This window comes from Ixodes scapularis, unplaced genomic scaffold (assembly GCF_016920785.2).
Source record: "Ixodes scapularis isolate PalLabHiFi unplaced genomic scaffold, ASM1692078v2 PGA_scaffold9__187_contigs__length_104089568, whole genome shotgun sequence".
Classification (NCBI taxonomy): domain Eukaryota; kingdom Metazoa; phylum Arthropoda; class Arachnida; order Ixodida; family Ixodidae; genus Ixodes; species Ixodes scapularis.
In genome coordinates, this window is record NW_024609884.1 from 60,123,133 (window position 1) to 60,139,050 (window position 15,918).

General features: G+C 44.7%; 1 long non-coding RNA gene across 1 annotated transcript; it reads left to right on the forward strand.

The window, feature by feature from the left end:
* The first annotated feature begins 1,301 nt into the window (after window positions 1-1,301).
* On the forward strand, window positions 1,302-12,536 carry LOC115321265. The gene is made up of 3 exons (XR_006076771.1): window positions 1,302-1,317; window positions 5,134-5,276; window positions 12,041-12,536. It is a non-coding gene; the product is annotated as an uncharacterized LOC115321265 (long non-coding RNA).
* Window positions 12,537-15,918: the final 3,382 nt, after the last annotated feature.

Here is a 15,918-nt window from a genome sequence, read left to right on the forward strand (position 1 = left end):
CTAATAATGATTATTATTGCTTGCCTTAGCGACGTTTTAATTTACCCCGGCTACATTCGTGACTTGTAGAACTCGTGGGTGCACAAGTAGTTTACATGGCTGAGGAAAGAGGTTGAATGATTTGATTAAAATGCTCAGATCTGGTATAGAACGTTTAGTGGTACTGGGGAGACACATACAAAGCAACGAGATCCAGCTTTGAATGTGATGGCTCCCTACTTACTACAACGTTTAAATACCTGAGGCCCTGGTAAAGTTGAAGGCAGTCTCTTAAAACATTTGTGGAAAGACCCAAAGCTGGCTACAATAATAGTCTAAAAGCTGGTCCACACTGTTGCAACCGACTAGGACTGACTCCGACGAAACCAGTCTTTAAGCCTCTTGTGACTGCTTATGACCACGCCGTCCAGCAGTAATAATGGCAGTCGTAAGCGGCTTAAAACTCTGTTTTGTTCAACTCGGTCGTAGTCAGTTGCAACAGTGTGAACCAGCTCTAACGCCTCTTAGGCGCATGCGCAAACAGTAGCTTCAGGATAAACTTGCGCATTGCACTGCCCCAAAGGATATCGATCACATCCCCAGTGTTTATTTTTAATCTGTATCCCTGCACTGCAGAACATGTCAAGAGGCTTGTTGATTGCTGTGCATGTGCCTATCAAGCGAGCTGTGCTATTTTTAAGTGGTGTTTAATTTGTTTTTAGCTTCCTGGGATTTTTTAAGGTACCAGTAGGTATCTAAGCTCTACATGCACATTGTTCTTAACAGGCACTTCACCAGAAATTTGTTGTTGTTTTTTTTGGAGGGGGGGGGGGGGGGAGGGCCCAGCAAAATGGACGATTTTGGGGGCGGGGGGGATAGGGTAGGTAATAAAGAAAATGTGAGGTAGGCTCCTAACCCCCCCTTCCGGCTGCGTGCCTGGCTTTTAATACAATTACGTCATGAAGAAGCTCATTTTCCTTGTTTGGTTGAGTTTAATGGTGCTGTCATCATGGTCTTTGCACTGTCGACAACAAGAGAAGCGTAATGTTGGCACTTTTTCTTTTGTTGATCTGTGAAGCAAGTTTTGGTTTCTTTTTTTGTTCCAGAATATCAGTCTGATTCTTACTCATGGTATTGCAGGAAGTCTGTATCATCAAGAAAAAACTGCAGGTGGCTGGAAGCTGCCGATCAGCTGCCAGTCTGGATAGTAGCCATCAACTCAGCAAAGGCCTGCAGGCGAATCAGCCCAACCTGTTTCTCTGCTGCCTTTCAAGACAGGATGCTTTGTGAAAAGTGAAACGGGGCCCATGCGGTATTTAATACCGCAGGGCCCTGCTGGTATTTATCTGACCTTTTGTTTTCCTAAACAAATAACACCATTACAAACTGTAATATACCGAGCAATTGCCCACTCTAAATTGGGGATGACCATGGGGAGCTGGGGGATAGGGTAGGTAATAAAGCAAAGGTGTACATGGTCGGGTGGTCCCTTGGTCTGACCACGGAATTACAAACAGCTGCCATTTGCAAAGCTGGTTGACTGTGCAAACGTAAAAACAAACCGTCTGTTTGTTTTTTTTTTCGTTTTTTTTTTATTACAAATTAACATCCTAAAGAATGGTTGCTTACGCATTTGCTTGTTCTTGTTATAAAGCCTTAAATTTATTCTTCCGAGTTAGAACAAAAAAGCAACCCATCTTTTTTGGGGCACAACTTTCTTTGGCAATGAAGAGAAAACTATGGAGGGGGGAGGCAGGCAGTGCCAATGGCTCTGTGTTAGTGCACCAAATAGTTATGGTTTTTTTGTTTTTTTGTCTCGGTTTCAGTTAGGGTTTTGGCGTGTCAACCACGCAGTTGCTTCAGTGCATGTTTTTGTACGAGGATTACGGTTGAGGGAGCTGAACCGCGATCGCCGAGCATGCAGGCATATTCAAATCTATTTCTGAAGGCTTCACTCGTTTTTAAGCGTAAGCCAACACTTTGACTGAAGCACTCGGACAGACTTGCAAGGTAGATTTCACCGTGGTCAATCTCCTAGAATTTAATTTGTCTCTCAGCTGACGAAGATAGGCAGTGTCGAATCAGGAAAAGCTGCGAACTTCATGATAGTAGATAAGCGCCGGAAAAATACCTGGACAAAAATTTGACGTGAACACTGGTGTACCGGCAACTAACATTTATTAAAAACAAAATTTCTTGTATAGTAAGTGGTAAGGATGCAGATTTGTGGTAATGAACTGTCCTCTCATGTTGATATCTTTTCAGATATATCAGTGTTTAGAAGGGAGCTAAATTTTTATCTTTAATTCGTGATTGCATGTTAGTCTGTTCTTTTTTTACAAGCGGAAGACATTGTGTTAAGTCATGTACTACCATTTTATGTGCCACCACACTATGACCTGGTGGTCGTTCTGGGGCATGATTCAAATAAAACATTACGGTATTATTATTATTATTATAGCTGTGAAAAACGTCAGTCATGACTACAACTGGTCAACCCTCTATCAAAAAATTAATTCTTTTGCCGATAAGGTTATGGATGTGTCACTTGTACACCTGGTGCCTTTGGCTTTAATCTTAAATGCCTGGTGTAGCTCTCTAGATTCTTTATCTGGGTATCTGGCCAAAAATTTGGTGTCTTTAAACGACTGGGAGCAAAAGCAGCGTCTGCAGTGTGTGGCCAGATGTCGTGATGGAGATCGCTTGTGTGGCCACCTCGCGTTCGCGGGCGCAGTCATTAATACATAGGCCTGTCTGACCTGTGTACACAGAACCATATGACATTGTGATTCCGTACACAACTTTGGTTGTGCATTCTGTGAATTTTTTGCAGTGTTTAGTTTTGCATTTGTCTTTTCCAAGGGCCGCTGCTGCAGCGACAACACACATCAGCTGCTGCCCTTGTTTCCCGTCATTTAATGACACCAAATATTTGGCCAGATACCCAGATAAAATGTCTAGAAAAAGCTACACGAGGTGTTTGAGATTATAGCCGAAGGCACGAGTTGTACAAGTGACACATCCATAACCTTATCAGCAAAAGAATATGAATTTCTTGATAGAGGTCTACATTGGTTGTAATCATGATTGACATTTTTCACAGCAATGTTACAGATTTTATTTTTTTTTCAATAATGTTAGTTGCGAGTGCGCCAGTGGCAACTTCTTGACCCTGTCTATTTTTTTGGCGCTTGTCAATGATCATGAACCACGTGACCCAAATTGCCACATGAACGAATTTCATGAGTGCTGCCGCGTTTTGAGGTCAGTTATCTGTAAACTCTTCTGGTGCTGAAAAACTATTGCGCGGGAGGAATATACAGAAATAGAAGCACGCACACTCCACGGCGCGAAGTCGCATTCCATTTGGATCGCATTCAGTTATGGCTGGCCCTAGGGGGTCGCTGGCACACCACAGCTCAGAATATGTGTAGTGAGGATTGCGCTGCAGAACCCAGGGGTCCTGAGCTCCGTCCCCACCCCTGCTCACACACACACCAGTGAGCTTGCTAGCCAACCAGCATACGGAAACAACAAGGAGTCCCGGTTCCCACTGTCCCATTTGTCATACACGTTGCACACCACTTGCTTGGTTTGTTTTAAGATATCTTGGTTGCCAAACTTCATAAAAATCTTACATGTCAAACAAAGGGGCAAGCTCACAGAGTGCCTGCAATAAACCACACTGATGATGCCCAAAGATGCGCATGATAAAGATGCCATCTTAATTTTGCAGGGAGCTAGAAAACCTAGGGTGAATTTAAACCAAGAAAACACAAAATAGCTAAAAAGGAAATGCTCTAGGTTTGGCACATCCTGGCTAATGTTATGCTAACATTCTAAAGTCAAAGCTAAACAGAACAATTTTACATATATTTTAATTGGTTACGTTCCACCCAGCAAATTATTATGGTTGAACTATATTCAGCTATGCAGTGAAGTGGTGTCCTTTGGCTCTCTAGCTTTAGCTCCATTGCCACGGAACGTTGTCCCCAAGTATATCACTTTCTAGATCTTTTCGACTGCACCCCTCCTATTCCTCTCCTGCTTTGCTGTTCTACTCGTTCTATCCCCATTCTGTCTGCCAGTCGTGGAGATAAACGCCCATGACGACAGGGTGCCTGATGTCTCTTTCATATATTTTTTTAACTTGCTTAAAATAGAGGAATAGGCATTAATATGTCCTTAGATGAGTTGATATGTTTCAAAAGTAGGGGTTGAGCGCTTACTCTGTCGCGGGTGCATGCTCTGTGTTTTTTGGTAGTTTTATGGTGTTGTGCGTTACTAGAATAAGTTGGGCTTTAGTATAGTTACCGCATATGTGTACAGTAATTCACGCAGTTGCTAATGGCCGTTAGTACCTAACTCACCCCTGTGCAGGGTGTCTATGAGCTGAAAATTGGTATTGTTGAGAAATTTGGCAATTGTTAAAGTCTCAAGATTTCCAGCCTAATCAGTATCGATCAGGGAATTTCAGCCTTCCTTTCTCTGAATGTAAGCAAAAGACACGTGTGGTGTGGCACATGCACCTTCCTCCTACTCAGCAACTCGGCCGGCCTGCCAACGTAAATCTTTGCTGGAAACTAGAGTCTTGGTAGAATCCAGAGATGCAACTTCATCTCGAAATGTATTTACAAGGCAAACTTCTATACTCTCAACAAACTGCTGCTGCTTATGGCGGATTTGTGGAATGGCTTCACAGTGCAAGAGTTTGTCTCTATAGCTACCCTAGTTGCTCCTGAATAAACTTCTAGGGGATCTTTTCCGGGCTGTGAACATCATGACAGTTGAGGTAGTTTCTGCTGGAAAAGGGAAGGGGGCAGAGAGGGTATCCCTCAGCTTGACAGTCCATAGAAGCTTTGTCAGCCAGGATTTTGAATGTTGCGAGGACAATGACAGCTGTGTTAGCTCATATATTTTTTGCCAAAAGTTGTACGACTAACTGCCAGGATTGCAACATCCAACAGCATGACATGCCAGCTCCTGTGGTGTCATTTAATCTTGTCGCTTAGAGACCACTTTTGGTACATGGGTTATATAGAACACTAAACGAACCAGTTGGAGGCGCATTCCAGGCACCATAACGTAGCCTCTGCTGTTGAGATGTTCTTATTGCAGGTATAATTTCCGATTCTGTTTTTTTTTGTTTTTCAGTGGGAGCTCATGGAGGTGGCACGGTGCATGGAAGGACTGAGTGGCTGACAGTGAGCTGCCCAAGCAAGCTGCTGGCTCTTGTGACCGTCTCCGAAAGCCTGTGGATGGGCTAAATTGCAGACGTGCCTGGACATTTATAAATGGTAAACGCAATCTAGACTACCTTTGAATTATGCCTTGGTCTAACGGATGTAGCTTGGATGTCGTGTTTGGCTGCTAGAATGGAACTGGATAGTGTTAAGCAGCACATGTCACTAAGTAAGCACACGCTGGGACGCTTATCCACAAACTCGGCTTCCCAGTCCACGAGCCACCAAAGACCCAGCCAAAGAGATCCCGAGTCATCCATGATTTCATGTTTCATACGTATATGATGGTTTTACTGCAACAGCTCATACTATTTGGCATTCTAAACTTTCCCATCACTAAGAATACATTTTTGTGGTGCCATCCGTGTTGGTTTTCAAAAGCTCTGATATCTGGGCCTTGTTCTGTTAGTTTCCATGCGAACTGTGAATCGCTTGCCAGGGATGCTTTTGCCACTGCAGGCCAATTTCCTTGGCAAGGCATTTAACTATTTCTGGTTTCATACTTGGCTTCAATTGATTGTTGAGCCATTGACTTTCTCTTTCGACGCTGGCACTGCCACCACAATAGTCCCATCACATACACTGGCACTACTGCTCGTTACAAAAGGTACAGCTGTTTGCATCTATCTATCCATCCCTTAGATGGTCTTTTCTCCTATGCCATGGTGGCCCTTAAGTTAATGTAGCTATCCACTTGCAGTGAAGTTCTTCACATCAAGTTAAAAGGAATCTTTCACATTCTTTTAGAAGATTCTTCAGTTCAAGAGTAAAAGGAGTTTTTCACATGCCTTTAGAAGATTGGTCCCAATATAGGAATGTTGCTTGCCCCGACATCTCTAAACCACCTCTGTAGTGGTTTCTCGATGTCTTAACATGCCGTGCGTCAGAATGTGTTTTGTCGCGCTTTTATGTCACACCGCTCTTGAGTAGTTTACAAAGATCTTGTGGGCTCCAGTGACACAAAACTTTTTGTCTCCTTCTCCACATGCCTTATTACTTCAAGTTTTGTTGCAAATGTCAACTTTGCCCTCTAGACATTCACAGTCATAACAACTCTCACAGAATTCAGTGGTTATTGTACTCTTTTTACTGGTTTCCTTTTTGAGCAAAATGTGCGAGTGCCAAAAGCACAAGCTCGGAGGAAGGGATCAAGAAGAAAGAAGGTGGAACCCGCGCACGGTGTGGTTGTGGTGGAACGCGAAGCAAGGCATCGGCGCTATGGCCGGTGGAACGGCAAGCAAGGCTTCATGGGTTTGGGTGGGCAAACCTTGAGCAAGGCTTCGTCAAGACTGTTGGTGGGCCCCGAGCAAGTCTTAGACAATGTGCCTGTGCTTGTGAGTGAGCACTGTGTGGCGCTGTAAGCACCCAAGCCACCACCGACATCTTGGGACCATGATTGGACTCTCCTCCTCCTCCAAATGTATGGCATCTTTGATTTGGCCTCTGTTCCTTTTGTTATGCTTTCAAAGCTTTTGTGTTTTTCCTTCTGCGGTTATGAAGAGTGGAACGCTTGCAAGATATGTTCTATTCCTTTATTTATTCCTTTTTTTTTACGACTGTGTGTGCGTCCTGTGCACCTTTTCTTTACTTTTGAATTTCTTTACTATTAAATAGTGTTCCGTAACGCCAGGCTCGACTCACTCTCAATTCCTACCGCCTCTCAGGAAGTCCATCGCCTAGGTGTGGCCTTAGCACCTGGACAGCGGTCCAATTCAAATTACAAGTTTGTTTTTATGGGATCTTTTCCAACCGAACCTGTGACTAACTTGTGACAGGTTCAAGTCCTGTAGTGGATGCCAGTTTGTCACAGGTTCGGTTGGAAAAGATGCCATAAACAAACCAACTTGTAATCTGAATTGGACCGCTGTCCAGGTGCTAGGGCCACACCTAGGTGATGGACTTCCTTAGAGGCAGTAGGAATTGAGAGTGACTTGTACCTGGCATTTCGAAACACTATTTATTAGTAATGAAATTCAAAATTAAAGAAAAGGTGCACAGGACGCACAAACGGTCGTAAAAAAATGAAAATAATAAAGGAAAAGAACATATCTTGGAAGCCTTCTGCTCTTCGTAACAGGGGCAAGAAAATCACAAAAGCTTTGAAAGCGTAACAAGGAGGGAACAGAAGCCAAATCAAAGACGCTATACATTTCGTGTGAGGAAAGTCGAATCATGGTCCCAAGATGTCGGTGGTGGTCCCAGTCCCTTGCGGCACCAGTCGGAGTCGAGAACTTGTGGTGGCTTGGGTGCTTATAGTGCCGAACAGCGCTCGCTCACAAGCACATGCACATCGTCTAAGTTTGCTCAGGGCCCACCAACCATCTTGACAAAGCCTTGTTCGGGGTTCGACCTCCCACACCACTGAAGCCTAGCTCTACGCAGCTTCCGCCTTCCTTCTTTTTTTCTTTTTCTTCTCTTCCGAGCTCGTGTTTTCGGCACTTGTGCATCTTACTCAAAACGGAATCCAACGAAGAAAAAAATCGTTCAATTCTGTGACAGCAACATGTAGGCCTATTTGTTGGTTGATTCTAATGTCAAATATCCATGATTTTCCACATTGGATATCATTTGCCTGCGGTGTGTTCTGCAGCCACAAACATCTGCCATGCCACCGCTACGCATTAGTGTTCAGCGGAGAAACCTGCTACGTGGCTTCAGAGCATGCAGTCATTAATTTCAACACTAGGGAATATGACAGTGATGTCTCATGCAAATGGAGACCTCCGTTCCTACCCAAAAGCGTCCATAATGTGAGCTGTGCATAATAACAGGACAAAATGCAGGTATTTACCCGGTTGGTCCCCGAAAACGGTTTTTATATAGCAGAGTATCCATATTATTGAGACATGACTGTTTCCCCACCCTGCCCGAGTCCTACTAGAGCGACAAAGAGAAACACCTGACACTGATATGCCTCAAGACTGGATAATACGCCAAAAAACACAGACGAAATGAAGGAAGATCTGGGCAGGACACGTCTTAACTTTTAACTGAATAGTTTACTTTGGTAAAAAAAATATATCTACTGATAGGAAGTAACACATGCTGTGTGAACACTGTAAACCTGATTCGCATGGTGTGATTTTACTTGCGAGTTTGCTGTTGTGACGTCACTCATGCAGCGAAATATAGGCATGGGGGAAGCTGCAGTGCCCGACGTCACGGGTGTAAATTTGCAAGCGAAATTGCGCCATGTGAAGTGGGCTGATGCGTCGTCTGAACGCACTCCCCCAGAAACGAGCGTCATTGGCTCTGCAGACCGTGGAATTCTTTGTCATGTATTAGTAATGAGGGTGGGCTCACATGAGTTGTTATTCTAGGATTTCATCAAGAAGGCATTGTGAATTTTCCTCTTTGCTTTTGTCTTGTAGCAGCCCATGACACTAGTCTTTTTCTAAGTTGGACTTGCACTCACAATGGACACAGTGAATTGCTAGGTGACCTTCTGGATAAAATACCAGGGTGACAACTCTTGTCTGAGGTGCACCCTTAGTGTCATTGTCTGACAGCATTTCACTCTCTGTGGAACTAGTGGCACTGGTTTCTGAGGAAGTGCATTGTGACCTTACAGTGTTCTGCCAGCAGGTGTCAGTTTTTATCTGTATAGATGCTCTTAGGGAGTCAGTTACTCAAGCTGCCACCAGTCGGCGCGCTTAACGGGCTGCCATAGCTGACCTTCATTTTGTCGCCGTTGCTTCGCATTGTGTGCTGCACCGGTCACCACCAGAGCTTTGTTTTCGTGTTCTTTTACGTTCCGCGTTGAAGTCGAGTGTTTTCTTTAGGTCTTTTTGATATTTCAGGCTTTCATTTATTCATTTGATACCTATGTTTCAATATAGATGTATTTTCTTATTTATAGAATGGAATCGGACAGTGAATGGATCACGATACAAGATCATGGCCTAGGCTTCAGAGAACATGTAAGTTCATCACATTCTTTTGTTTTTGTCGCTAATAAAGGGCAGTCAACACCATTGCAACATATGAAAATATCAACTGACGCAGTGAGGCTATCTCCAGATGCCAGTCGTTGGTTTGGCACGCAAAACCCCCAAATTTTTGGCAGTGAGGCTCTCGCAGTCGTGCTTCTCGGTGCATGTGCGTGCTTTTAGACATTGTTTCCGTAGATAAAAGCCGGACCGCATGGAAGCGCTTTAGCAAGCAAGACGAGAGACAACGACGAGTCAGCAACGAAAGTTTCTCACTGCCACCCGTCGCGGCGCTCGGCTTTTGGATTTCTAGAAAACCGCATGAAAGCGATTTGGGGAGCAACGAGACAAGCGACTCGCTTCGCTTTCGCTCGATCAGTCGCGCGACGAGGCAAACCGCACGCAAGCGACCAAAACGATGAGTGACGTTTTCTAGAAATCTAAAAACCGAGCGATGCAACGGGCGACAGCGAGAAATCTTCGTCGCTGACTCTCATCGTTGTCGCCGTTGCTCGTCTCGCCGCTCGCTTCAGCACTTACATGCGGTTCGGCTTTTACTTACAGAAGCAATGTCTAAAGTTCGCACATGCAGCAAGAAGCACGACTGCGATAGCCTTACAGCGTCAGTTGAAATTTTTATGTGTCGCAATGGTGTTGACTGCCCTTATTAGCGATAAAAACAAAATGTGATGAACTTAATGGTCTCTGAAGCCTAGGCCATAATCTTGTATCGTCGATCCATTCGCTGTCCGATCCCATTCCATAAATAAGAAAATACAAGAGCGATGTTCAAATGTCGATATCAAATAATTAAATTAAAGCCCGAAACATCGAAAGGACCTAAAGCAAACACACGATTTCAACGCAGAACGTAAAAGAACTCGAGAACAAAGCTCTGGTGGTGGCCGGTGCAGCACACAACGCGGAGCAACTGCGAGAAACTGAAGGTCGGCTGTGGCGGCAGGGTCACGTGACGTCAAGGTGGCGGCGGCGCACCCATGAAATGTTGCCTGAAAGGGTCTATATGTATTTTTGTTTTTTTATACGAACCATTCAGTTGAAGGTTATGCAGTGTTCTGTCCAGATCTTCCTTTGTTGTGTCTGTGTTTTTTCGGCATATTATTCAGTGATGAATAGCCAACTTGCCATCTTAAGCCCCAAGACCATGCAGCATGCATACCAAGATATCTTTTGGCAGGCTTGCAATAACTTGTGCTTTTTTCATGAGCCTCAAAAAATGGGAAGCCTGCCAAAGGTATCTTCGTGTGCATGCTGAATGTATTTAAGTCGTGTCAGGGTCGGTTGTTGTTCCTCTTGGTTGCTTTAGTAGGACTCTCATCCCATTTTACATTGAAAGTTTATAATACAATTTCACAAGGATATTGCTCACATTCATTGTATTTATTGATTCAATATAATCAAGTCAGACTGAATGTTTTTCTGATCTGATTTTCTTTTGTGTCGTTTTAATTACTAGGGAATTTGGTTTTTTGTGGGTTTATAGCTTCAGGGCTGTCAGTGGAAGTTGAGACCACTTTATATTGCAACCTTAGGTAGCAAGGTGTAAAGTTGGGCGAGTTGATTGGTGGTCATATTGAATGGGTTAAAACAGCGCAAAAAAGATGGACCAGTAAAAGGAAAGACAGCGCTGTGTTTGTGATTAAACATGAGGAAGATGCACAGAAAGGGGGGCGGACAACGAAGTTGTCAGTCTGTCCCCCCTTTCTCTGTGTCTTCCTCATGTTTAGTTACTGTTACCAACATGCTCGTTTTGTACGTAACTGTGTCTGTGTTTCCTTTTACTGGTCCTTCGTCTTTTTAGAGGTTGGTAACATAAATACCAAAAAGTACTTCTATGCATTTAAAGAAAAGCAGATAGAAAACATTGTCTTTACAGTGAAGTTGTACTTATGGCTTGGTTTTACTATCAAGAGAATCAAGAAAAATTCCCTTGCGGCAATTCAAAGTCTGCTTTCAAACGATCTGAGCAACCTTCCACAGTACTGTATGTTATATGTGGTGTTCACATTGAGGTGCTCTAACTGGCTTTTATTTTGCATTTACTGACAGTAGTATTCTACAAATGGAGGGAAATCATGTTTGTCACTGTCAAGTTCTGTAGTTTCTGCGTTATGTATTCTCCTGCAGTATGAAAGACCCAGTAGGAGCGCCTGGCCGAGGCAGTGACTGGTGTGCTCTGGGAGATCCCAATCTACCCAAGGGGGAACTCACTTAGTGCTCAGCTAAAGTGCAATGCACACTTATCAGTTTTTGGGTTCACGGTGGAGAGCAGTTCATTCACATTATGTCACAGCCACTAATTCTGAAATGGCTGTCCGAGAGAAACTGGCCCGAGTCAAGGCAATTAATTATTTTCACTTCTAAAGTGCATGGTGCATGCCATCCTTCTGATTAATAAATCCGCTCATCAAGACATTTTATTTTTCAAATATGAGACTCGGGTGCAACATTAATATTTGTGCCTGTTTTCATATTTTACACCAGAAACAACTGATAACAAAAACAATAATGAGCATGCTTACTTCGAGCCTCCATGATCATATCTGTGGGCGCAATGCCGATAAAGCACGCTCTTAGTCTAAACCTAAACCAAAAACTGTCCGCAAGTTCAGGACCAGTTCAGCCCCGAGTGAGCGTCCTTTCCTCAAAACAGAACAGAATCTCATGGAGCGCACATAGCGCCCCCGACCACGGTCATCTCGGCCACGCGCTTTTAGTACGTCTTTTATATTGAAGGAGACTGAAGATACCACCAAGACCTTTTGGGTGGCCTTTCTGCTGCTATAATTTAATTAGGAGCATGATTTATAGTTCATGTAAAACATATTTACTAAACATGCATCACTGGTTATCTTGTTCCTTCTCCAGGTGCTGCTATCCAGCTCTACGTCACAGCCATGAAGTGGCCATGGGGTGAACTATGTACAACTGCTGTCATTAGTACTCGAATCGGCAGAGCCACCTACTAGCTGTGAAGCCCAGTTGCCAGGCAGCAGATACTCGACCAGCAACCAGCCTTTGTCGCTCTAGTGGGACACGAGAGCGACAAACAGAAACAAACGACAGCTACAAGCCTCCAACCCATTCAGCATGCCCGTGGTGGTACTTTTGGCTGGCGGCGTTTATTCGTTCGGTGCTCGTGAAATAAGCATGAGTGATTCTAAGCCAGCCAAAGATACCCTCGCGTGCATGATGCTTGTGTTTAAGCATAGCCTCTTTTATTCTACAAAGCCTGTCAAATCTGGAAAGACTCAGGTTTGAGACTTGTCGTCATTTGTTTCTGTTTGTCGCTGTAGTGGAACTCGGGCATAAGCTAGCACCATGTACTGAACATGAAATAAAAAAACCACTGTATCAAACTTGACTTGATTTTGCAGCTTCATTTGCATGCCAACTGCACAATAAATACAGCAGCTCGCGCATGTTTTCAACTTTCATTTTATTGTTTAAGTATTCTGAGAAAATTACTTTAGCAGCTCCATTAATCGTGGGTCACTAAATCCGGAACAAGGTAGCAACCAGTTTTCTTCTGCACACAGCACCAAAAATTGGAGATGTTTGACTCTATCATATGCCACAAAAAACATCCTTTGAATGACAACATAGACTTCCTTGGGAGAAGTCTGTAAATTCCCCGTATAGCCAAGATTGAATGACCAGAGAACTCCCACCCTGGCCCACACTGCATTTACACCGTTTTGCCAAGCTTGACTGACCACTGAACTGCCAGTGTGGCCCAGGATGCATTTAGACCGTTTTGCCAAGCTTGGCTGACCACTGAACTGCCAGCCTGGCCCAGGCTTGTTTTACGCCGTTTAGCCAAGCTTGGCTGTACAAGGAACCCCCACTGAACTGCCGGGCCGGCTAGCCAGGCTGGGGCTAGCTTGCCCCTTGGAGCAAAACGGTGCTTGGGCCAGGGAAACTTTCCTCGGCTGCCCAAGCCGGCTCAAGCTTGAGCCGGTGAATTGTGCTGCTTGGGTATTGTTACTTACGTAAAATCGTATACATTAGAAGTATTAAACTTGTTCACGGAAATCTCGCACAAGACAATGCACAAAATGAATCTTGAAACCTTCTGTACCTGGTCGGTCAAGAGGTACTTCGCTTCAGCTGGCTTCAGGGCCCGTTTTCTCGAACGCGAACCGTGGTTTAAAGTTAACAATTGTCCCTAGAAGGGGGAATTCTAGGTCACGTGACTTGGAGAGAAGGTGCGCCGAGGGAGGAGAAAATGGCCGTGGCGTCGCTCAATGAGGGCTAATAATTCTGCTTGGTTCTGCTGAACATTCATTTCGATCCGGCTGTTATATTAATGACGCACCATCAACCTATTAGCACGTCAAGCAAAGCGGTAGTTCAGAGGGACTACTAAACTAACAGACGGCAGCATTCCGCGAACGCATCACTCTTCAGCAGTCCGGGATCCAAGACATATGACGGTACATAAGCCTTGCAAGTGTTTTTATGGTGAGTAAAAAAATGTTTTGCGAACGAGTGTTGGTATATATTTATTCTAACACGTTTAATTTGTTACACTACGCATGCCAAATCGTGAGAAGCGATTACTTTGCGGAGTATGGGGGTTATCCACAATAAAGTCTTCATTCCTGGTGAACAGCTGGGACATTGTACTGTTTTTTTTTTGTTCGCAGTGCGCCGACAGTATGCCGACAGCATCGAGATTTCTACATATCCCCGGTGGCCGGCGATTCAACGGTGACGAGAAGCTTCGTCACCGGTGGATCGGTTGGGCAAATGGAAGAGAGGGCAAACATTGGGATCAGCAGGAATCGCAGAAACGTGCGTCGCAAGGAACAAAAACGAGACTACAGCGCTACAGCACCGGCGTTGCCAGACTGGAAGGAACACGGGAAAGTTATGCGTTGTTTATGGCGAAACATATTGAAGGAAATGTTTTTTAGATTTTCGAATATTCGTCGACAAACTATGGCATAGTAGCTAAAATTTTTTCGTACCATCGGAAGCAAATAAATTGGTCTTCAAGTACAACATTACTATATTTTGACTTAAAATACCATACTAGATCGATAACAACCAGCGGAAAAAGAGGATAAAAAAATGACTGGCTTGTTTCACCGATAGATGGCGCATCTTATTGCCCAATCAAAAATAATTATTGTTGTTCTATATCCAGCCGTTTATTACAGTACCTAGGTACTTTTTCCTTCCTAGGCACCGTGGTTTACCAAAATGGGTTTACCATCGCTTCGAGAAAAGCGGCCCAGGTGTCGCTCTGTCAGAGAAGGTACAGCGTTTTCTGTGCTTGTCCGACAAAATGTTGACTGCATTGATCCCGACGTCCACGAGGGCAGACACTTGCCTTTGGAACCTCAACTCAGACTCAAAACCAAGCTGCATATAAAGAACATTCGGTATAGAAACTTGAACCAAAGCTGTGATGCAGATTCAGTACTGCGTTAAGTATAACATCTTTCTCACCAGCCAAACGTCAAGCATGCCTTGTGAAGATTTGTCGTCTTAGAGTAATCCAGATGAAACAGCAGCGACGACGAGTTCCGATCCAAAACCATGCACGACGACCGAACGCGGCCACCAACCGCAGTCCCTCCAAAACCAAAGTATCGGCGGTGAAGGCAGTGATGGCGCCAAGGAGTCTGGTCACGTGAGGTTACGTTTGGAATTCGTTGAACTAAAAAGGTTGGGTTCACTCCTCCTCTTATTATGCTCCCTTTCTTGCTCGTGTCGGCTCCTACGGAGCAGAGTAGCGCAATCCTTTGATCCGCGTGTTTCACCGAGAACTGGCCGACAGAGCAGCTCGGCGCGAGTCACGTGGTACTCAGGGTTCCGGGAGGCGGCCCGCCCTATGGGAGAATGCATGGAGATCGACGCAACACGGCTGATTAAAAAATAGATGCCGAGTTTACACTTTTCGAAACTAGTCTGTCGTGAAGTTGGTAAAGCACTAAACACTTTATCAAAGTTTTCATAATGTTGGATGTGTGTGAAACGTTTGAGAAGGCAATTTCCAAGGCAATAGCGTTTGAAGCAGACGATTGTTTTACGCAGCGGAGATGGACTTTATGGATTGGCCGGAGCGGGTCACGTGAACGGTGTGACGTTGCCGCGTCGCCTGCTACATGATGCCGCTCAGGCATTAAAAAAAAAATAAAGTTATTACATGGCACAAAGCTTAGCGCAAATTATTGTAAATTGTTCCTTTATTATGTCAAAAGCTTTTGTCGTTCCGTACATCCCCAAAATAATCAAGAGACAGCGATTTTCTCACGTTCCCCGTGCATTTGTGACCGGAGCTGGAACCCCCGGGCGTTCCCCGCTAGTCGCCGAGAGATGGCATTCCAGATTGCGCTAGCTCACTACGGGAGCCAGAGTTGCGCGTAGGGTGTAAGATAGACAGGTGGGGAAACGGCCCATAGAAGCCTACCGCAGCGCCGTGACCGGATTGTGTACTCGTCTGCTTGCGGGTACCCCTGATTTGCGACAGATGGCGCTGCGGCGAGAGGAAAAATATTGGAATCGGATTTGCATGGAACTCTATGGGAGAATGCGCAAAATAAACCGAGAGCACGACAGTCCTCCACTGAAAATCTACGAGAAATCATCTCCGTCAGTTTAGCCATCGCCACCGGTAGCACCACCCGGAGTGAGAGTTCGCGGTGCTCCACATAGATGGCGCCACAGAAAAAGAGAAAACCTAGGGGGACACAATCCGGTCACTCATTTGGCTCTCGTTTCCCCACCTGTCTATC